Source organism: Microcebus murinus, chromosome X, assembly GCF_040939455.1.
Source record: "Microcebus murinus isolate Inina chromosome X, M.murinus_Inina_mat1.0, whole genome shotgun sequence".
NCBI lineage: Eukaryota > Metazoa > Chordata > Mammalia > Primates > Cheirogaleidae > Microcebus > Microcebus murinus.
In genome coordinates, this window is record NC_134136.1 from 116,820,275 (window position 1) to 116,844,241 (window position 23,967).

General features: G+C 39.3%; 1 long non-coding RNA gene across 1 annotated transcript in view; it reads right to left on the minus strand.

Moving 5' to 3' along the window:
• Positions 1–9,236, minus strand: part of LOC142865935 (uncharacterized) — a 58,993-nt gene extending 49,757 nt beyond the window's left edge. Inside the window, exons 1-2 of the long non-coding RNA XR_012916029.1 lie at positions 9,080–9,236; positions 4,439–4,589 (exon numbers count right to left, since the gene is read on the minus strand). This is a non-coding gene — a long non-coding RNA (uncharacterized LOC142865935). The remainder of the gene's footprint in view (positions 1–4,438; positions 4,590–9,079) is intronic.
• Positions 9,237–23,967: the final 14,731 nt, after the last annotated feature.

Below are 23,967 nucleotides of genomic sequence, written 5' to 3' on the forward strand. Positions count from 1 at the left end.
TATTTACTGGTCATAGTAGATACGTTTTCCAGATGGGTAGAAGCCTTCCCTATGAAAGGAGAAACAGCTTTGACAGTAGCTAAGAAAATATTAGAAGAAATAGTACCCAGGTATGGACTGCCGGAAGGGATAAGATCAAATAATAGACCTGCGTTTATCTGTCAGGTTAGTCAAGGGCTGGCCCAGGCTATGGGGATAGATTGGAAATTACATTGTGCATATAATCCCCAGAGCTCTGGGCAGGTAGAGCTAATGAATAGAACAATAAAGGAAACCCTGACTAAATTGGCCCTGGAGACTGGCAGAGACTGGGTGACCCTCCTTCCCTTCGCCCTGTTCCGAGCCCGGAACACCCCTTATCACTTGGGTTTAACCTCATTTGAAATCATGTATGGCACACCCCCTCCTGTAGTTCCTAGGACGAGCCCTGAGGCTCTTCTGGGACATCCCAAAGAAGTGTTACAAGTGGTGCAGGCTCTGCAACGTGTCCACAGTCAAGTATGGCCGGGCCTCCGTGCTATCTACTGGCCTGAGGAGGAGGGTGCTGGACACCGTTTCACCCACACCAGCCAGGGGACTGGGTGTGGGTGAAACGGCATAACAGCAGAACCCTCGAGCCGAGGTGGAAGGGCCCCTATCAAATTATTCTTGTTACCCCTACTGCTCTTAAGGTCGATAGAATAGTAGCGACCTGGATACACCACTCCCACGTGAGACCTGCTAATAAAAAGACCAGGAGTGGTGCCAGGACCAGTGGAAAGCAACTGCAGACCCGAAGAATCCTCTGAAGACCAGACTGACCCAAGTGGCGGCGACAGCCCAGGACCGCTGACACAGACTTGGACTGGGGTTGTGGCATCTAAAGATTGACTGGGTGACAAACATGGATGGGTCGAGGTGGGGGTTGGTTGTTGTGTTTATGGGATGTTGTGTTTTTGGTCTAATGTTTTTGAGGTAGAGACCTACAGCTGTACTTACCGCCCCGAACCCCCACCAACCCCATAACCTTACATGGGTCTAAAGATTACTGTATAATGGTGTTAGTGTTCCCAAAAAATACCACACTGAGGAGACAATGTATGAGGGCATAGTAGGGTGAAGAGTCACCAACTTAATTTTTGAAAGAAAAGAAAGCCCTTCACAGCCATAACCCTGGCTACTCTTTTTGGCTAGTATCTCTTCTCTGGCAATGCAGCAAAGAGGGTTTAATACTCTGAGGGCAGCTGTTGATGAAGATATTGCAAGGATAGAAGATTCAATTTCACACCTAGAAAAGTCACTAACCTCCCTATCCGAGGTAGTGCTCCAGAACCGGAGGGGGTTAGATCTAGTGTTCCTCCAGCAAGGAGGACTGTGTGCTGCCCTCAAAGACGAATGTTGTTTCTATGCAGACCATACGGGAGTTGTTAGAGAATCTATAGCTAAGGTCAGGGAAGGGCTTGCGTGCCGCAAACGGGAATATAAACAGCAAGCAGGTTGGTTTGAGTCTTGGTTTAACAGTTCCCCCTGGTTAACAACACTACTATCCATCCTACTAGGCCCACTCATTATGCTAATCTTAGTCCTTACTTTCGCGCCATGTATAATTAACAGACTAGTAGCTTTTGTGAAAGAACGGATAAACACTGTCCAGCTACTAGTATTGCAACAACAATATCAGCAGCTACGGTCAAGTGCTATAGAACTAGAGCACCTAAGAGACCTTGAGGACGAGCAGGAGTGCTCGTCTGCTACCTAGAGAAAGGGGGGAATGTAGGGCAGAGGAATTTGTAGGACAGAGGAAGGGCAGAGGAGTTTTTCCAATTGTCAGGAATTTACTTGGGTGGGGCAATGAGCTAACCGCAAACTTTTGCTTCTGGTCATTGCTTGCTACGCCGCTGTATGGGCAATTATGGGATGAGGTCATTGAAGCATGGGCGACTGGCCCATCAGGCAATAGAGGGCAACCAACCCGCCAATTATTTCAAAAGGCAATAGTGGACAACCAATCATTTTAAAGGTCAACGCATGATCCATGCATAGTCAGCTTGTGCGCAGCTTGTGCACCATGGGGATAAAAGGCATGCTGTTGTTCCGGTCGGGGTCCTTGCCTGCTAGAGTGGCCACTGCGTTGGTGCTCTGGGGCTTGGACCCTGGCTAGCCAGAAAATAAACCTCCTCTTGTGTGATTGCAAAAAAAAAAAAAAAAAAAAAGAGGTCCATCCCTGTTTGTGAGATTCCTCAGGCCACAGAGAGTACATAGACTTATTCTTAGACAACTACAAGTACTGTATGAAAATTTACTAATTTGATATTTAGATTTTGATAATAATATAAATATATTCAATTGAGCGTAATCCATATAATCCCATTGACCAATTAACCCTGAGTCTGTCACATTATTACATTACTGTTAAGTAATATCACTTTACTGTTATGGCATCCCTAAGTCCCAGTGGACTTAATTCCATCATTATGGCCTAATTATTTTTTTTAATGAAGTAGATATAATATATACAAGATATTGTTAGCCTCCAGTAAAAATCAAATGACCTAACAGCCAACACAGAAAGAGCAGAGGTTTCACAGTAGTTTGAAAAAAGAAAAAATGGTGAGAGAATTGAATTGTCATGTGGCATATGGTTATAAGAGTTTGCTGAACTCAAAAGAACCTGCCTTATAGCAGAACCACACAGAAACAGGCTCACCCCTACGTTAAAGCTTTAGTGCATACTGTTCCTTATGTCTGGAACGCTCACCCCTCCTCCACCCAGTAATACCCCAATATCCACTCTTTCACATGATTAAATTTTTTATATAAATGCCACCTTCTGCATTAGGCCTTTACTATATTACAAATTGCAACTCTCTTTTCCCAAATTCTTTATCTCCCATTCCCTAGATTTTTCTCCTTAGTACTCATCATCATCTGACACACTACATATTTCACTTATTTATTTGGTTTATTATCTGTCTTCTCACACTGAAAAGTGAGCTTCATAAAGATGGGAAATTTTATTTTGCTCACTGATGTATCTGCCACACCTAGAAAAGCACCACTGGGAATAAGAGGTGTTCAAATAATGCATGTCAAATGAATGAACAAATGTATGAATGAATGAAGATTTACGTTGTTAGTACCATTTTGCCTTTATCACATCCACCTTATCTGCCACATTAGTGTTATTAATTTGTATTTTGTCACTTTGCTAGTTTTGCTCAGTTTCTGTTTGGAAATCTATCTTTGATTTATACTTGTATAATAATGCACATAAGCAGCTTATTATACCTAGTATTATATTCCTACCTGTTTAAGTAATAGTAAGAAAGAGAAAAGATAATATTTGAAGTCTTTGCTTCTCTTCAAAAGACATTTGTACATTGTCCAAATTTAAAAAAACAATGTTGGATAACAAGATTGTTGACTAGTGAGACTGTCGGAAGGGGGTCCTGTTTCCTGGGGCACTCTGTGATTCCATCTTTGTGTTTGATGTTTCAAATTCCCACTCTCTCCCTGCAGCAAGTATTGTACAGAACAAGAAATAGGATGTGGGATGTTGAGTAGCATTTTTAGAAGAAAATAAAGTACTATTACTGAAGCCAGCTCCTCCCTTGACCATTAGTGTTACTCAAAAATTGCAATCACTTTCAGAATCCATCTTTTAAATAAGGCCTTATTTTTCTGAAATTGTAGATATCGTAAAGCACATTCAGAAGTTTATATGGTAGTGTATACTTTCCCTCTTAAGTTGAGGGGTGTAACTATTAGGCAGTTGTTGAATGCACTGAAAAATCAATTGTTTGGGGGATGATTTCCCCACCAAGTGTTCTATCCCAAAGTGTTTTGATGGTGCTAGCACACGCTTCAAATGCTTGCTACACTACTTTTTTAAGCTATTTCTTCAATTATTCCAGAAGGCCCAGGACTTTCAAATACGGAAGGAACTCTATAATTTTAAAGGTATTTTATAAATAGGCTCTTCAAGCCTTAGTCTTAGAGATGGAAATAAAACACTGTTTTGGGGGTTTAGAATGCTCACTGTCCACCCATCCCCCATCCCTGGGACAAACATGAATACTACATACAGCAATCCTTAAATCCTCATTTAGCTATAAAACAATTACTATATTGGAGCTTAAGCCTCAGAAATATGAGTAGGGAATCCAATCACTGCAAAGGACAGAGAAAAGAAAAAAGAGGATTTTTCAGTTCATATGTAGAAAGTCTGTATTACAGAAAGGAAAATTCCCCTTTCTCTTCCTCTGCTGAATACACAAGATATCTATTGCTACTGGATTTTGTAGCTAAAGAAAAATAAAATTACCTGAGTGAAATGATATTCCCTCATAAAGATATGACATATATTTCTGCCACCTAGAGATTTAATCTTTAGTGTGTGCATTGTATTACTACATTATATTACTACTGCATCAAATAAAAAAAAATGGAATTATACTACCTCTTTTTAGGTCTGTGATGTTGGGTCACATGTATCTAGTGGAAATCTCCTGTCTTCTCTTCCTTCATGAGTCTTCCTGGGACAGGTAGCAAGCATAGAGTACAGATGGAACTGTATCTGTGGGTTCTGCACCTGCAGATTCATTCAAGCACTAATTGAAAATATTTTGAAAAAATAACAATAACAACAATAAAAATAATGCAAGTAAAAACCATACAATGTAACAACTATTTACATAACACTTACATCATATTAGGTATTATAAGTAACCTAGAGATGATTTAATGTATCTGGGAGCATATGTGTAGGTTACATGCAAATACAATGCCATTTATATCAGGGACTTGAGCATTTCTGGATTTTGATATCCGTGGGGATCCTGGAACCAATCCCCTACAGACACCTCAGGCCTATATATATATACCTTTACTGTTACACTTTTGCTTTCTCAGTGTCTCTCATAGATGGTATGGGCTTTACTTAACTGCTTCATTTAACCCCCAGCCCACTCATGTCATTATGGTAATCATATAACTACTTATAACAAATTGATGTGGGCAACTCAAAACCATCTGCGGAAGTCCCATTGTGTGCAAAACTTTGTGTGAAGATGCTTATTCTTCATTGTCTAATAGTCTCTAATACATGAATCACACATTCTCATTGAACATTATTGTCCTTGAGCATTTTCAATCGCAACTTCCTAAAAATGTCTGCACTTGGCAGTGCAGTTTCAAGACCCTTTCTTTTGCCCCCCCCCCCAAATCATCATATCTCTACCTGATATCCAGCCTGTTCGATTCTCCAGATCTTTTTTATCTTAAACTCACACTTCCTAATACTCAACAAGAGGTTTATCTTGTCCCTAAATCAACCCTCTTAGCCATGCCTCTTCCTAAGATGTTATATTAGTCATCTATTGTCCTGTAACAATTATACCACAAACTTAACAGCTTAAAACAACACACACTCAGTATTTCACATTTCTGTGAGTCAGAAATCCATCATTGCTTAACTGGGTCCTATGCGTCAGGGTCTCTCATGGGGCCTAGGTACTAGCCAGGGTTGGAGTTTCATCTGTGGCTTGAATGTGGAAGAGTCTATCTCCAAGTGCATGTGGTTGTGACAGGATTCAGTTCTTTGGGAGATGTTCGCCAGAGGCCACCCTCAATTCTTTGTCATGTGTGCCTCTGTAACATGGTGGCTTAACTTCATCATAAACCAGAAAGGAAGAGAATCTGCAGGAATGACAGAGTCAGAATTATGTGTAGTCTGATCATGGAGGTGACATCCTATCATCTTTGCCATACTCTATTAGTTGGAAGAAAGTGACACATCCCTCCCACATACAAGTGGAAGGGATAACACAAAGATGTGATCAGGAGGCAGGGGTAATTTGGAGCCATCTTAGAGAAGTCCACCACAGATGCTCCTCAACCAAAAATGATCTCTAAAACTTTACTAATAGAAATTAAAATTTAGCACATTTGACAAATCACTCCATTTGTAGCAGATACTATTGATATATCCTTTATATTTTCCTAGGAACAAGCAATTTTAGTGCATCTTGGCTTGACTTCCAACTGCTAGCATTTGTATCTCTGAGTTTGAAGCAAGCCTTCTCTCATAGCAGGAGACTGTTGTGCCTATGCCCACCATAGGTTGGAAATAAAGTAGAATAAACACACCCTGGGAGGAGGTCTTAACCAATGCCTGATGGGATATGGTGGATGTATACCCCTATATACCCCAGCTCTTTTGCCCCTTGGTTAGGATAACTGAGGTATGTCTCATACTGCCCCAGAGCTCCCCAGAGGGGTTGCTCTCCAGCTGCCCACGGTGGTAACTAGCTTGATAACACACCCTTGGTTGGCTGCCTGCCCTGCCCTATTTCTCTTCTCCCACTTTTCTACTGGCATTTCCTGGGATCACCTCCCAAATAAACTATTTGCACTCATACCTTTATCTCAGGATCTGGTTCTGGGTGAATCTAAACTAAGACACCAGTAATTTCTTACAATTTTTCAGGGCCCTTCTACTGGGACAGAGCATCAAAGACAAGACATATTTCAGAAACACTGTTTCAGGAGCCTTGTGATAAAAAAAAAAGTAGTCCAGTGTTGGTTTCATGCAAAACCATATCCCTGCTCCTCATCTCACTCTCCAAACTTGGTTCTCTGCTCCTTGATTAGGATTTCGAAGTTGCCTTTGACATTTAGGGCCAGTGTGAACTTTAACAAAGTGGATATTTAAGCCTACCTTCTCAAAACAATCTTCATAAAATCCCACTACTCTGCTGAAAATATGCAACAATGCAGAATTAGCAGCCATTGTCTGCTTCTACCTCTAGGAAGTCCTCCAGCTTCCAATGGATTCAGTGTGGGTTTTTCTTAGTGCTCTGTACCCAAGAAGAATCTAAGAGTCATTGAACAATAATGACACTGTATGGAGGCTCAGTTTAACAGTCTTGGCTAAAAGTTTCAGGGAACCAAACTATCCTCAGTGAGAATTCCTGACATTTGCAGGGTCTGATTTTTGGCTGTTTTAGAAACACTCAAAAAACATATTAGAAATAGACTAGTGAGGTCATGAAGGGTGTGTGACATCTTATTGAAGAAAGGGCTCATGGAAAGCTTTTATTTTTAACAGGTTTAACAATGCTTAGTTGTATACATGAAATACCCATGTATAGTGCCTTAATATATGTTCTATAATTTAGTACCATGCTCAGGAAATAGGCAAGCAAATCAGGTATTACCGTTTCCGTGTTATAGTTGAGGTTACTGACCCTCATTAAATCAGACAGGTAGTAATTAGTGCATCCAGAAGTACCTCATTCAGTTATCCTTGAAGGCCACTCTTAATTTTAATTTCCTCTAAATTTATACCTTTTCCTTTAAGTCTATTATTATTTAAAGCATAAGACTGCTGAAAGATGAAAGAAAAGGAAGGAAAGGGAAGGGATGAATGAAGAATGGAAAAGAGGAAAATGATAAAATTTTCTAAAAGAAAAAAAAAAGAACAAAAGGAGAGTGATATGGGAAGATGGGGTAGTTAGAAACTTACATTTTCCCCTTTGAAATTCTATGTGATAGGCTCAGCTTATGTGTCCTGCTAGAGCTTTTCCCTTTCCTTGCTTTCTACTTAGAGTGACTCTAGCAATGGCTTGCCTTGTCCCTGTTATCATGGCCCACTGGGTAGGTCACTGTTGCCCTGTCCATCATTATAAATTAACTAGTAAAGAAGACCACCTCATTTATGCCTTAGATAGTGTAGACCAACAGGGTTATGGCTTCCCCAGCTGATAAGAGCAATATCTGTGTTGTGGGAAGTGTCTTAGGTTGGGCTCTGGGGAAACAGATTCTGAAAAGATTTGCATGCAGGAAGTTTATGAGGAGCTCCACCAAAACAACCTGGCTGATAAGGTAGCAGAAGGAAGCCACATGGAGCACAGGGAAAATTTTGAACTTCAGCATAATCACAATACAGACCTCAGCCATAGGGAGCTCTGGGGCTGGGATGGCCCTTCAGAGATGTCCTGAATTAAGGCAATAGGATGGGCCTATGTCTACTCATCCCTCATCAATCAGTCATGGGATATGAACTATGGGAGGGGATGACCTTGGGCAAAGCAGCACCCTTCAGTCTAGGACAGTGGGCCACATCCCTCCTGCCATCCCTTTTTATGAATAAAATTTTATTGGAACACAACCACACTTATTCAATTATGTTGTGCCTCTGGTTGCTTTCACACTACAATGGCAGACTTCAGTAGCTGTGGCAGAGAATGAATTGCTTATAAAACATAAAATAGTGGCTATCTGGCCCTTTGCCAAAAAAAAAAAAAAGTTTTCTGAGCCCTGACTTCTGGCAATTCCTGAGAGGGGTCACTATGAACCATCAGGACTCAACATTCCTGGCAGCTGGAGGAAAGCGTACCTGGGTCCTACACACCATATCACCCACTACAAGAAATTAATATCCCATAAAGCAAACTGGACTAATGAAAGATAGAGAACATATGGCAGCCAGAGGATAAATTCTTCTTGCTTCCACCATGATGAATTGTTCTAAGATGTAAATATTTCAGACATCCTTTCTGAAGATGTCTCATAAAATCAAGCAATTGCCTACACTTGTTAAAAGCAACAGCTAGGTTAAAAACATATACTCTAATATTTTTCTTCTGCCTTCCCTACTTTGATTCCCCCTTTCCCCTCATTCTTGTTTTTGTTTTTGTTTTTTTGTTCATTTGTTTGTTTGTTTTGGGGGGAGAATTTGCTGTCTCCAATAAAGTTTAGCATGTAAACTTTTTGCCTCAGACTCTTTCCTAGGTAACCCAGGCTAAGACCTATACAATCAAATATTTAGAATTTGGCATGGAACTAGTATAAGATTAGAATAGTGGGGCATTCATAGAGTGGGGACATATTCTGTCTGTCACCTCATTCCCTAAACCAAGGAATTTTTCAAATATACTTTCCCCCCACCCCCAAGTATCTCTTGGGTATAAACTTTGTCCTGAGATTACCCTGAAGTAACCCTCTTACTCCTATTTGCCTGGCAACTGAGATAGAATGTGTGCCTTTCTTCCTGAGGCTGGGAAGCATGTTTATTATATATGATATTATTTTTACTTACCCTGAAGGTATTCCTGTTGATCTTTCAGGGTATTACAGTCCACCTTGTGAGTTTTAAAACCACTAAGGGAGAAAGAGTAGCTCTAGCCACAGTATAATTTTAAGAAGACACACAAAACAAAATGGAGGAAAACGGCCCTCGGGCTGCTCTACACTTCTAAAGCAAAGCTCCAAAAAATAAAATAAGCAGGCCACATGCAAGGAAGCAGGCAAACTTTGTTTTGCTGAAAGGACTCTTTTCCTTGGGTTAATTCCAAGAGGGAACAGGCGCCGAGTGAGTCACAGAATAAGTAGGGCAGAGTTTGCCTTTCAGGGAATGCAATAGTGTGGGCGTACCCGCGGCCGCTAGAGGATGCTCAGAAAGCACGACTTCCTGAAGCTCAGGCTGTGTCAAGCAGAAGCCTACCATCCAGAGCTCCCGCGGCCCTGTGAACTCCCTCCAGTTCTGTTCACATGCCTACCACAAACAGTTTTTAGAGAGAGCTCAGTTTTGTGTTTGATCTGCCCGCTTGGTGAAAAGCTTGGGTGGGGCAAGGTTGAGTCTGTGGTTGATAAAGGTACCCCGAACTTGGAGCTATGCCAAGCTGTGGGGCAGAAAAAAATAGAAATATGGGCAGAGTGGGTTGAGAGCTGCTGATTGGGTTGTCATAGCAAGGGAATCCAAGGTAGGTCCTGAGACCAGTGACCCGGGCCAAAGGCGGGATATACTAGAAGAGGAATTCAAGGAAGAGATGATCCCAATGGGCAAGGGCAAATAACCCTGGATAGTATCAGGTACAGAAGGTGCTGGCCTTGGCTGGGTATTTATGGAACTGGGTAGTTCCTTGTTATTCAAAGGACCAGTGGCAGCAGAGACACTGCTCTAAAGTCAATCAATATGTCATAAATTTCAGTGTGGGAGATAAACTCACAGTCTAATACCTCATATAATTTAGTAGTTATTTTGTGGCAGTTGTTTTCCCCCAGGAGCAAACTGTTTCTTCAAAGGCAAACTGATCAGGAAGTGTAATAGATAAAGCAGATAAAGACAGCCTGATACAGTTAAGAATGAGGTAGTGCAGATGGATCAGTTAGGTGTACCCACCCCCAACTCCAAATTCTAGGCCCCTGAGACCCTTCTATGCCATTTCTAGTGCTCCATGTGATATCCCTTGAAACAAAAATTCTATGCTACCTGAAAGCAGGCAAGTAGAAAATTTGGGTAGAACATTGGGGTGTGTGTGTATGGGGGCGTGAGTTGAAACATAGTTCCTATTCTTCCTGTCACAGATAAAATCATGAGTTGTGTATTCTAGAGTGTCCCTTTTACCTTTTTGGTGCCCCTGGAGAACATGTGTAAACCTTCAGAGTTCTAATTATTATTTGAAAATACTGATAGTCCCAAATGCTGTTCCTTAGTATCCTTTGTGTGGCGGTGTGTATATGTAACATAAAATAAAGATCTCTTTCCTGCTTTTTATCCTCCAGATAAATTACTCAATACTTCTATGCCTCATCAGGAGAAGACATTTACAACCATGACCTTTGATCAATGCATGATCTTAGTATTTCTTCTGCATCACCAAAGTCTAAATTATATTCAAAGTGGCTTTAGTGTTAAAGGCATTTTATTATATACCACTTCTTTGAGAAACTGTCACTCTTTATGAGATATAGTTAGCAACAGTCTATTTCTATCTAGTGGACATTTAGTTCCTAATACTGTAAATAAAAGAGAATGTATTAGTGCTTGTTAAAACACTATTTCGCAGCTGCTCCCTCCCCTCTGAAAACTCAAATCTCCTGTCCTTATTGCCTTCTCTTTCTCACTTGGTAAAAATTATATCACATTTAATTTGGCTTTCTTACTCTAACCATGTTCTTTTTTATCATTTTTTTCTTCTCTGGCCTTTTTAATTGTCCATCTTTTTCCCCCTCTTGTTGACAAATGCAGCATATGTTCTCACCTAGTCACCAAGATCACCCACTTCAAAATCATACATTTTGTCAAAATGAATCCACATGCTTAAGGAAATTCTTCATAGAGCCCTCATATATCTGTGTTTAATACTGACCTGTTGCCTTAAGGGCTTGCTATGCAATTGTCATCTTGGCATTTCTTTTCATTGCATGGTTTCTTGGCACTGAAGTCTTCCTCATTTTTCTTTTTCTTAGATTCCTTCTAGTTTGGTTTTGCTAAACCACATACTCAGGTAACTTTTATTTATTTTTTTCAGAAGTGTGTGTGGTTATTAAACTTCCTCAGTCCTTGCCTGCCTAAAAATGTCTCTATTTGGATTTTAGGACTGCTTAATAATTTTCCTAGGTGTAGAATAATATGTTGAAAAAATGTCTCTTCAGAGCTTTGAGACATTGCCCCCATTGTTTTCTACCATCTAGTGTTTGTAATGTTGTGTATCATTATGATTTCCCTTTTTATTCTCCAGTGACCTTCCATCCCCAAGAAGCTTTTAGGATCATGCCTTTATCACTGTTATTCTGAAATTTTAGTTATGTGTGACAGCATGGGTTTTTCTGTACTTATTCTCCTGGACATTTATTGGGCTTTTTAAAATTGAAGATATAACTTTATGAAACTCTGGGAAGTTTTCCTCTATTATTTCTTTCCCTCTATATTCTTGCCCCATCTTTCCAGAACTCTGATTAGATAGATATTCAACCTCCTGGATATCTCTTCCCTATCTCTTTTTAAAAATTCAGTATGTTATGGGGTACAAACATTTTGGTTACATGAAATGCATTTGCCTAGCTCAAGCCAGGGCCACAAGTGTGTTCTTCCCCCATACAGTGCACCCTATCTCCATTAGCTGTTGTTTACCCACCCCATCACTCTACTCCCCATCCCCCTACCTGACTGACACCCAGTGAGGATTACTACCATGTGAGCACCTTAGTGTTGATCAATTAGTACCAGTTTGATGGCAAGAACATGTGGTGCATGTTTTTCCATCCTTGTGATACTCACTTTGAAGGATGGGCTCAATCTCTATCCAGGATATTATAACAGGTGCTAGATCACCATTGTTTTTTGTAGTTGAGTAGTATTCCATGGTATACATATACCACATTTTATTAATCCACTCTTGTATTGATAGACACTTGGGTTGTTTCCACATCTTTGCAACTGTAAATTGTGCTACTATAAACATTTTAGTGCAGATGTCTTTATTATAAAATGTCTTTTTTTTTCCCTTTGAATAGATGACTAGTAGTGAGATTTCTGGACCAAATGGTATTTCTATTTTTAGCTCTTTGAGGTATCTCCAAATTACTTTCCACAGGAGTTGTACTAATTTGCAGTCCCACTAGTAGTGTAAGAGTGTTCCAATCTCTCCACATCCACACCAGCATTTGTTATTTGGGGACTTTTTGATGGAGGCCATTCTCACTGGGGTTAGGTAAAATGTCATTATGGTTTTAATTTGCATTTTATTGATGATTAGAGATGTTGAGTACTTTTTCATATGTTTGTTGGCCATTATTCTGTCTTCTTTTGAAAAGTTTTTGTTCATGTCCTTTGCCCACTTTTTGATAGGGCTGTTTGATTTTTTCTTGTTGATTTTCTTAAATTTTATCCAGATTCTTATTATCAGCTCTTTATCGGATGTGTAGAAAGCAAATATTTTCTCCTATTCTATAGGTTGCCTATTCGCTCTAATGACTGTTTCCTTGGCTATTTTCTCTTTTCCCAAGCGTATTTAACAAATGCTATATTTAATTTTCAAGAAAGTTTCTTTTGCTTTGCATGCTCCCTTTCATAATACTCTATTCTCATTTTATGTATGCAATATTTTCTCAAATATCTCTGAAGATTTTTAATAGGATTGTTTTTAAGTTATCTTCTATTCCTTGGATTATCTATTTCCTCTGGGGTATTTTTTTTAAAAAATTATTATATTGTGTTCTTCTATTGTGAGTTGTTGGTTTTCTCAAATGCCATGTAATCTTAGATGGTATATTTGAATTTAGAAATGTAAGAACAGGTTGGCTTTTTTATATAAAAAGCAGTAGGTATTGATTTCCTCTGGTGCTGTGTTGGTCTCTTTCTCTGGAGGGAAGACATATTGTCCATGGGGGAGCTTTATTTTGAAGGACAAAGGGACAGAAATAAGGGAGACAAGTTGAATATCTTCCCTACTATCAAAACAAGGAGGCCTTTACTATGGGGTACCCAAGAACCACACAGGACTTCAGATCATTCACTTTTTTTATAGAGTAATTCTCCTTTTTGAAAACAGAGGAAGTTCCTCTTCATGGGGGCTGTAAGGTGGCATACCTGTTGTAGCTATTTCTGGATAGTATTTCCATTAGTCATTCTGAGCTCTACCTCACTTTCTCACTCTGTTAGGTTCATCTATGTGGATGTTCTCTGCTCTCCCAGTTCCCAGTGTCAAGAATGAGTACTGGTACCAAGTCAAGCTGATGACGGAGTGATCACAAACACAGAGCAACATTATACAAATAGTTTATCATATAAAAGAGAGAATGAAAGTAAAGAATGAATCTACACAAAGTGAAAATACTTTCCAGAGAGAGTGGAATAGGTCAGTCCCCATTAGTGGAGAAAGATGCTGGAGGCTGAGCACATGTTGCCTTTTATAAGCTCACTAGTTTGTCCCGCCTTTCCCCTGGCAGGATTAGTTTACCATTTTCCACCTTTGAGGGTGATTGACAGGTTGTTGTTATATAACAGATCACATGACAAGTTACATAACAGGGTAGGTTACATAACAGTTTCCCTTCCTGTGCATACTTTTCTGGAATTTTCCAAGAAGCTCCACCCGTGTTATGCTAATTAGATGGTGATATGCTCTAAGTCAGTTAAAGGTTACTAGGCACTTTTTACCCTGTATGTTCCCACCAGGGAACAGTTCTTAACCAAAATTTGATTGCTAGCTACAATTAGGTTCCTGTTTTCCACCTCAGCCACCTCCTTGCCACCTGTTTACCTTGTACCACACCTCACAGCTTTACCTCTTTGTACCCCAAAACGCCAAGCCCAGAATTTCTCCATCTTTAGAAACTATGCAGCTGCTCTTCCCCTTTTGCTTTCTTCTGTGTCATGAGCTGTGGCATCCACCACAATTTCATCTGTCAAAATAACCCATTAGTTTTCAGTCTTTCAGATATTTGTCAAAATTTCTGGTTAACCTCTGGCCCTTTATCCCCTTTTTAGTTCTGTTATAGATGTATTCCCCTTTATACTTCTTTACTGTCATTTCAGTGGGGATTGGAAAGAAGAAGTAAAGTTTAACATTCTGAAGGAGACTGAATGAATTTTAGATAAACCTCATTCTACTGAAGTCTGTTCCATGGCAAAGAGAATTATAGAAGGGAGTCAGGCTATTTATGCTAATTTTTATGTAGTAATTCAATCTTTCAAATTCTGTTTCCAGAAGTTTCCTTGGTATTCTAAACATTAAAATACTGGTTGGCATGCTCTATTACCAAATTATACATGATTCAAATTTAACAATTATATGCAAATGTTAATTATTATTAAACAATCCATACTGCACAATTAAAATCTGTACATACATGTTTAAAAATTCTATAGTTTATAAAATATTCACATATATCTCAGTGTAGCATCATTATAAACCTTTAAGGTAGATATATCAGGTTATGCTGACTGCTACATAGCGGTGAAGAGAATCAGACTGCTTTTTTTCCAGTCTTGGACTGGCTACTTAACTTGCTGAAAACTATCTTAATCTTTCATAAACAATTTAACTTTTTTTATGCTTAATTTTCTTATCTATAAACTTAGAATAATAATAGTAACTCCCTCAAAGGATAATGATAAGAAATGATAACATCTGTTAATACTTAGAGCAGGCTCTGGTACATAAGTGTTCAAGAAATAGTAGATATTTTTATTGTTATTATTATTATTTTCTTTATCATTGTCTCATTCTATTTTACAGATGATAAAACCACATGGCATCAATCAAGTCACTCTTAGAGTGAGTCAATTAGAAACAAATCCTGAATACAAATTCATGGTTCTGACTCCAAATTTATTTCCAGTACACCATATTGTTTCAGAATACATAAGAAGATTAAAGATCTTGCAATGGCTATTTAAGTTGGAGATGATCATAAAATGCTTTCTTCTGTCCTTAAACACTATGAAAAGATATGGTACTGTACAAATTCTATAGATAGAAGTGGGGAGGTATCCATTTAAAATGGACTTTCAATATCTTTTATTTGTGCTTCCTTAACATTAGCCTATTAAATCGTTGTCACAGTGTGTCACAGATAAGCAAACATTTGTCCCAGTTAATGGAGCTCTTTGAGAATATGGACCAAATCATTCATCTTTCTATTCCCAATGTAGTATAAACAAAATTTATGTAACATTTCAAGCTCAGTGGTATTTGATTATAATTGCTTACACAAAGGGGAATTAGAGACAATACCAAACCTAAGTACTTACTTCCATATTATTGGGCCCTCTAGAGACAATGAATTTACAAAGATGAGACTGTCACTGTATTGTACTTTTCAGGAAAGTTTATATCACTACTTTTCTTTGGATCTCAAATGAGCTGAACTATCAACGCATCAATATATAGAGGCTAAAAGAAAAAAAAAAAAACAAGAACTAGAAGTCTACGTTGTCAAGAATCTGCCAATGCACACATTATCTTCCACTAGTAGTTACTTTTATTTCTGATCCTGAGATGAGATTTGAAGATATAGATTCCAGAATACCTTTGCTTCGTTGCTTTTCTTTTTTCACTTTTTTTTTCTTTTGCTTCCATGATATTTACACCCTCCAGAGTGTTCCTACACATTCTTCTGGAGCTTCACAGCAGTGGAATCAAAGCCTTCCAGGGCATGGAATTTTTGTTTATGGAAAGAATAAAACAGATGGGATATGAACAGGTTTGGATACTTTGAGTATATTAATGATATTGCATAAAAATAAATAAGCAATGCTAAATAGTACACACATTACTTTTAGTTTTTTCTATGACATTTTTCCAAAATCCAATGTGATAGAGAGAAAATTATTTTTAGCTATAGAAGAGGTAGACAGAAAATTTAAGGTAATTTTTTCTTCCTTATCACAAGGCATCAGAAGGGCACAGATAAGAGTCTTGAACACTAAGTCTATATACAGTATAGCATTCAAACTATGATAAATATTCAGAGAATTTCAAAGTTAACACAGAAGAGCTTCCTTCTCATGACGATAACTTACCTGTATTCACAGATGGTGTGCTTGTTCACATTTTAAGAATGTAGCTGCTAGTTGAACTTGAGATTATCGCCAACTAGTGTTCATACTGAGAGTCCCTACTGACCAGATTCTGATAAACTAGTGAACAAGATATCCCAATACATTCTTGGTTTTAAAAAGAAAAAGTTTAGAGAGTACTCTAGGACTTGAACAAAAGGCTAATTAGAGCTTCAACAGAGCCAACTGGGTGAGGGAGGCCTTGGCTCTTCCCAGGTCCCATGCCAAGAGTTAGGGCTAGGAGGGTCCTGCCAAAACAACATCTAAATGTGACACTGCTTATTAGGGTGTTTTATCCCCTATTTCTTGATGCTAATTACTCTCTGACATGAGCTCTATATGCTGCTATACCAAGAAAGAGCCAGCAGCCAGACATAGCTCTGAAACTTCAGCAGCTACAGTGGACCTCAGATGGCCCATTTCTGAGGACTTGGTACAGAGATTTGAGTTTGACACTAGATCATACCCACCGAAGCATTTTGGTACGAGAGGTCTATCACAGGTTGGTTTCCCTGGCAAGCAGACTCTGAGTTGTAATTAGCATACAGTAAGTTATAGGGGGCTCTTGGGAACAACAGCAATAGTAGGGCGTGGAAGGAAGAAAACTGGGCAGAGGGAGAAGTCAAACTGTGATGAAGTCTCAATGCAGACCTTAGCCAGCTCCATAGGGAGATCTGAAGATGAGATGGCTTTTCAGTGTTGTCCTGAGTTGGGACCAAACAGATAGGCCCTTTAGATTCTTACATTGATCAATTATTGGATTTCAGTCACCTCAGGAAGGGGGCATGATCATGAGCCAAGTGTTTCTCATCAGCTAAAGCAGTCCTGGAAAGGATGGGGGCTGACAGCTGAGGGCCTTGTGCCCAGGGTATTCTTTGCAGCTGTAATCCTAAAGGGGGATCTGGGTAGTGGATCACAGCATTCACCACAAAGTCTAATTCTGGTGCAGCCAAGCTTCAGGTCAAACATAAACCCTGGCCTATGATTTGAAGAATGTGCTGCCTCCTGTCATGTATCCTATCTATCTGTGAGCAGCAGAGTTTTCCCTTATTCAATACCAGGTTTAAAAGCAGGGACCCAACTGGCTTTGATTGATGCTACAGCCCCATGGAGAGCTCCAAGACAGTGCTAAAAATAGTGGCAAGAATATTAAATATAGCTAATGTTGACTTGGTGTGTATCATGTGCTTGGTGCTGTTCTAAGCACTCTCCATGAGCTACTTCATGAAGTCCTCACACCAACTCTATGACATAGGTAGTTTTGCACTTCACAAATGAGGAAGTTGAGGGGCCAGAGGCAGTGAGGGAACCACCAGTGCCGCCTTGTCTCTCGTTCAAAGAAGATGAGGAATTCATGGGCAGTGGGCTGTCCCAGGTGCACCACTGATCTTTCTTATTCTCCTGCATTCTTTTATGCTCCCAGGTGCTACCAGAGGAGCAAGGTGCACCTATGCAGCTTGAAAAAACAAAGTATCAGCCAGTGAAGGCATTGGGTGCTGGTCTGAGGTCAGACTTTCTAAGAAAGGACATAATCTCCTAGAATGCTTCTCTGAGTTTTAAATACAAAAGCAGTTCCTAAACCAACTTTAAAACACACTACAATCTATCTTCAACTTAGATTCCCTATATATAAAGAAAGAGATCATGTGGCTATATGGAAATATAGCTTCCCATTGGCTTCATTAACTTTGATTGATAATTTGGTCTCTGCTACATATGAGACAGAGAACTTTGCTAGTTAAACTAAAGGGTCTTTAAGGTCTTTTCTAGCTCTAAAATTTTATGTTGCTATGAAAGTCAATAGTAATTAATAAAGGGACTTCAAGGAAGGAAAAAAGAATCAGAAATTCTCTGTAAATATAAAGTGTCATGTGTTACTATAAATAACTGGATGTGGTTCTTACTTGTAGTTTAGATTCATGAGACAGAATTAATTCCTTTCTTTCATAAACTTGTCTATGTCCTAGAAGTTTCAATGCATTTTAAAATTAAAATGGAGATTGGCTTTCCATCTAAATCCTGCTTGCTGTCCTCCCATTTCATCTCCTACTTTGCAGACTTAGTGATGATGAAAATACCAAGGACATCCTCAAAGAGAAGGTTATTTGAACCTGCTACTACTGAAGCCTTGCCCTTTGGGACTGTCATCTTTTCACTTTGTCTTCATCTGTGCCCCTCACAGCTCATGGAGCTGAAACTTGAGGGGCCTCAGGAAACAAGCTATATTTGAGTAGGTAAATCACAGGCAAATTATAGAATACAATTAGACAGGAGGAAGAAATGCTCAAGATCAACCTCTTAGTTCCATTCTACAACATCTGTTTGGCATGAGGTGATGTGGTGAGAGATGTCAGACACATGAGCACAACTCCTATCTTCAGGAAGCCCTCAGTCCAGTGGGAGAAGAGAGATTCAGAAATGTCTAGCACCATCACAGAAATAATTAGTTTAACAGATGTAGAGAAAATGTGAGTAGATGAGAAAAAGAATAATAGCTACCATTTATGGAATATTTACTAAAAGCCATGCATTTTACTAATACCTTTTTATTTAATCATTCTGGCAATCATAAATGGAAGGTATTGTTATTATTATCCTCATTTTATTGTGAGAAAATTGGCTCCAAGAGGTGAAGTACTTCTCAGGTGACTCTCAGCTAATATATGGCAGAGCCTGGATTCAAATTCAGATCTTTTTGAACCGAAATTATTTACTGTCAATACTCCTCTGCCTCCCCCAAGGCAGGTTCACACTATTCTCACTTAGAGGTTTGAAGAATGATTTCCACTGAATGTGAAAGACTGAGAAATGCAGTAAAAACAGGAAGACATGTTTTTGGTAAAAAGAACAAAGCTGGAGATTTGGAAAAGTCCCTGGAGTTTTGTGGGTGGCAGTGGGAATGCCCATCACACCAGTGCAGGAGGAGCACAGTGTACAACATGGTGAGGAGGAAGGACTACAGAAAGAGTTGCATGAAGAGGGCTGGGAACAGACTGAGTATATCTGTGATCTCAATCTGGCAGCATACCTATGAAAGTTTCTCAGCAAACCTGTGTACAGTACTGACATTCAATGTGATGTAGTTTTGCAAAATTGTATAGATCTCTCTCTCTCTCTCTCTCTCTCTCTCTCTCTCTCTCTCTCTCTCTCTCTCTCTCTCTCTCTCTCTTTCATATACACACACACAGGAACAGTGAGAGCTGTCCCAGAGAGAGTTGAGCTCAGCTAATTAAAAAATTGTGCTGTAGAGCAGTGGTTCTCAAGCTTGAATGTCCAGGAGAGTCCCCTGGGAAGCTTGTTAAAGCACAGAATACTGTGCCCCAGCCCTAGATATGCTGAGTCAATAGGTCTGGAAGGCAGCCTGAGATTTGGGATTTCTAACCAGCTTCTGAGAGATGCTGAGGCAACCGGTCTTGGGACCACATTGTATGGCACTGGTGTAGATCAGGATCAGGTTATGACTTTGCTATGAGTGCTAGGTAAGAGACTCAGCACTTGAACATTACAATCATTAGCTTCCTGCAACCCATGCCATACATTTGTGCTCCTGTCTCCAGCTTTGTCTTCCCCAACCTGTTACATTCCAGACCCTAGCCTGCAACTATAGTGGTCTTTCAAAACCTAAATTTGATCATGTCACTTTCCTACTTAAAAATGTTAGTGGCTGCCTTTGCCTTTGTGTGGCATGTAAATTCTTCCATAGTGTTTTTTCCCACTTTTTTTTTTTAGAGAAAGAGTCTTGTTCTGTCACCCAGACTAGAGTGTAGTGGCATGATCACAGCTCACTGCAATCTCCACCTCCCAAGCTCAAGCAATCCTCCTGGCTCAGCCTCCTCAGTAGCTAGGACTATAGGCACATGCCACCACATCCAGCTAACCCTTCTTATCTATTTATTCACATGTATTCTCCCATATAGGACACCTTGCAGCTCCCTGAAGGAGCCATATCACCTCTTACCTATAGCTGGAATGCCGTCTTCCTCAAGTCCACCTCTCTTCACTTGGTTAAATTCCATTTATTTTCCAGGTGTCATTCTTGAAATCAACTCAATGGGAAGGCCTTCCTTGGGCTATGCCCTTCAAGGGCCCCTGTGAAGCACTCTTGCACAGTAAAGAAATGGCCTGGTGACATGGCTAAGCCCTCCAGTAAACTGAGAGCTCCTTCAAGTCAGGCACAGAGTTTTGACACCTATTGCCTGAATAAATAATTTGATAAATTATAACTGAATTTGTGTTATGCCAGATCTGGCAAAAATTGACCATCATTTGTGCTCTTTTTGGGGCAAAGGATTGTGTGCTTTCTTAGAGTCTGGGCTATCATGGGAAAAACTCACAAGTATCATGAGAAAATGACAACATATCATTTAGTAACTCAGAAGAAGCTGTACCTGTTTTAGAATTTTTTGATCTGGGTTTTAAAAACCACAAAAGCAACTGTTTTTCCTCCACAATGAACATATTTTTTACAGCACACTTTCCCAAAAAGACACTCCCCCCTTTGTTGCATTTTGATCTATCCTGATTTAATTTAAAGTTTGAAGATGAGGTCTGACCTGATCTATCAGTGGATGAGCTGTTGCCTCATGGAAATTCAGTTAGAAACTCATTAATAGAGTAGCCTATATATTATAACATAGAAGCTCTGGGTTATCATTGATGCTTGCAATTGCTATGGAAACCGGGTTCCTATGCACCTTTCAAAGAGTCTGCTTTAAAATAAGGGGAAAAAAGATGAAGAAGAAAAAGAAGCATCCTTGAAAGAATAAGATATTTAGTACCCAGCATGCATAGGCAGGTTCAGTGATGCAAAACTGCTCTGCCTACACAATGATAAAAGCATTTCTTTATATTTTTCAGGAGCTAATAATGTATAACCTTGTCTTAGTGAACTGTGTTTATACTGGGGGGGGGGGAAGAATGCCTAAGGTAGCTTTCCCCCATGCCCACATGTAGACATAAAAACACAGACACACACCCACAATTTTCAGTTTTCCTCAGACATTTTGCAGGTTGCATTCTTAAATCCTTCAAATGCCTCTGTACATGCAGCTTGGGCTGTTGAAGCCCAACTAGTACAGACATTGGCTGAGAGCTCAGTCTCTTCTGCCTCCCCTTGATTATGTGTCAGATGCTGCACCCTGTCACTGATGGGCTGAATTTTTCAATTATGAAATGATAGCACTAATTTGATCAAGTTTCTTATATTCATAAAAACATTCTTGGTTGCATTCCTCCCCAAATTTGAGTTTTAGAGGCTCTATCCTTCATCTCTTTTCTTGCCCACATTTCTCCCTAATAACTGAAGTGTGGTATTTGTATTAGGTAAACAGTAGTGTGAGCATTTTTTTATGGAGAAGGATTCTCCAAGTTGATACCTCTCCCACTTCCCCACATAGAGCTATGTGTTATTCCCTCCAATTTCCCCATCTCTCTGTTTACCTCCCTACTTGTGAATCGTCTATGGTTTTCCCTTATCTCTTCTGCATCCCACTCCTCCCCTAATTCTATTCAAGTGTAAGGTGGGTCTTCTCTTCTTCTGAGCAAGGATAGGTCATGGGGGGCTAGGGGCTCCTTGTCTTCATCTTTAGACAGTAGGAATTTGGAAGAGAGAAGACCCCTTCTGAAGAGAGGTGTTCACTCCACAGGCATCTGGAAATCACTTCTTTGCTTTCAAATAATTATGTAGCCTCAACAAGAACTCTTTCTCCTCTTTTATTACAAGCATCGTCTTCCCCAGGAGACCTTCATAAATTATCATTTCAGAACCATACAGGCCTCCCCCACTAGATTCAGACTTCCTTGGTGGCAGAGGCTGTGTTTCATTCATCTTTCCCTAGCACAGGTGACTGCCCCTGACATGTGGCTTGGTAAATGTACACCCACTTCCTAAAAATGCATTTACCAAATATGCTATTTTCATCCAGTGACATCTTTGTATGAGTGGAGGTTCCTTGATGATCTGATCACATTCTTGAAATAACAAAATTATAGAAATGGAGAACAGATGTGGCTATAAAAGGCCAACATGAGGAATCATTGTGGTAATGGAATGTTTTGTATCTTGCTTGTGTTAATGTTAATATCTTGGATGTTATGCTATTGTTTTGTAATGTGTTACCATTGGGGAAAACTAGGTAAAGTGTACATAAGGTATCTCTGTATTATTTCTTACAACTGAATGTGAACCTACAAATATGTCAATACAAATTTTTTTTTAAAAGGAAACACACAAACTCTCTAGGCTTACTTTCAGGAGCTATACAGTACATTCAAGAACTATATCACTGATTTCACATGATTCTGCCATAGGGCAAAAAAAAAAATTAGTTTTTGTCCAAAAGCTAATTGGATCAAATGATAAACTAATAACAGTTTATTTCCTCAAAATGGAAATGACACTGTTACATAAATAATAGAATATTTGAGAGAAGGAAGAGTTCCTGATATCTTAACTATACATGATACTCTATAAAGGTAAGGGATTGGGTGTGTATGGGTGGGCAAGACTAGGAAACAAAGGGTAAAAGTTAAGATAGATATGAGAAGGGAATACTGATATAACTACATTAGAATTTGAAAAAATATTGATACCAAATCTCCCTACCTAATGTACAAAAAATGGAGCAGATATTGGTACAATTTTAACCTGATAATTCACAAAAGATGGCTATTTTTGATGAGAAAAAGTTCAGTCATTTTCTTATAAATCCTGAAAGAAAATTAAGAGAAATCTTAAAGGTTCTATAAGGAAATTCAACAATAACTCTTATATTCCTTCTCAATTAAACAGGCAAATCACCCTAAAGACAAGTGTTTTTCAGCCTGAATATCAGCCTGGGTAACCTACTGTACTAATTGATTTTTGATTTTTAAAAAGACTTTTTTTATAAAAACTAGTCCATGTAGAATTTAATATGAATCAGTCCCCCTTTAAGCCTTTAACACATTCAAATATATGGAGTATACATATTAGCCCATAGTTTTATAAAAGTAATGTGGTTTTGTAACATTAAAAGTAGTGTCAGGATCTATATTTGTGGTGAAGTATTAATAAGAACATCAAGCAGACATCTTCTACTTAATCTATTATTCTCTAAGATTACCATTTAATTCCTGCAGTACAATTTAACCCATAAGTATTTCAGTACTTGAGGCATGCACTCTAGAGAACAAGAAGCAGTGTATTATAGTAACAGGGTTTGTATTTGACAAACAATTGCAGCATCGAGCAAATGGTTTCTATGCGTCGTATGCCTGGATTTGCAGTTCATCGCTTGGAGGAGCGTCGTCTGATTCTTCATTCAAAGCTTGTAGACTGTCTTCAATTTCATCCTCTCCCCCTTCACCTTGTAAGTCTTTCGAAATTAATTGTCTAGCTAATTTGATGGTCAGTCCTTCGTTGTAGTGAAGCTTCCTTTTTATCTCAAACTGCCGCTGTTTCTCCTGTAGGTCGAGGAGGATTTTGTTGGTGTGCACTTCACTGCTCTCTTGCCCCTCCACCTGACAGTTGGACTCTGAGGTATCAGTGGCGGCTAGTTTCTTCGTTAAGATGTCCACAGTCATGGCTTCCTTTGTTTCGACATCACTCACTGTATCGTCCCCATCATCTTGCACACTGACGTGGGGAGTGCCAGGCTCAT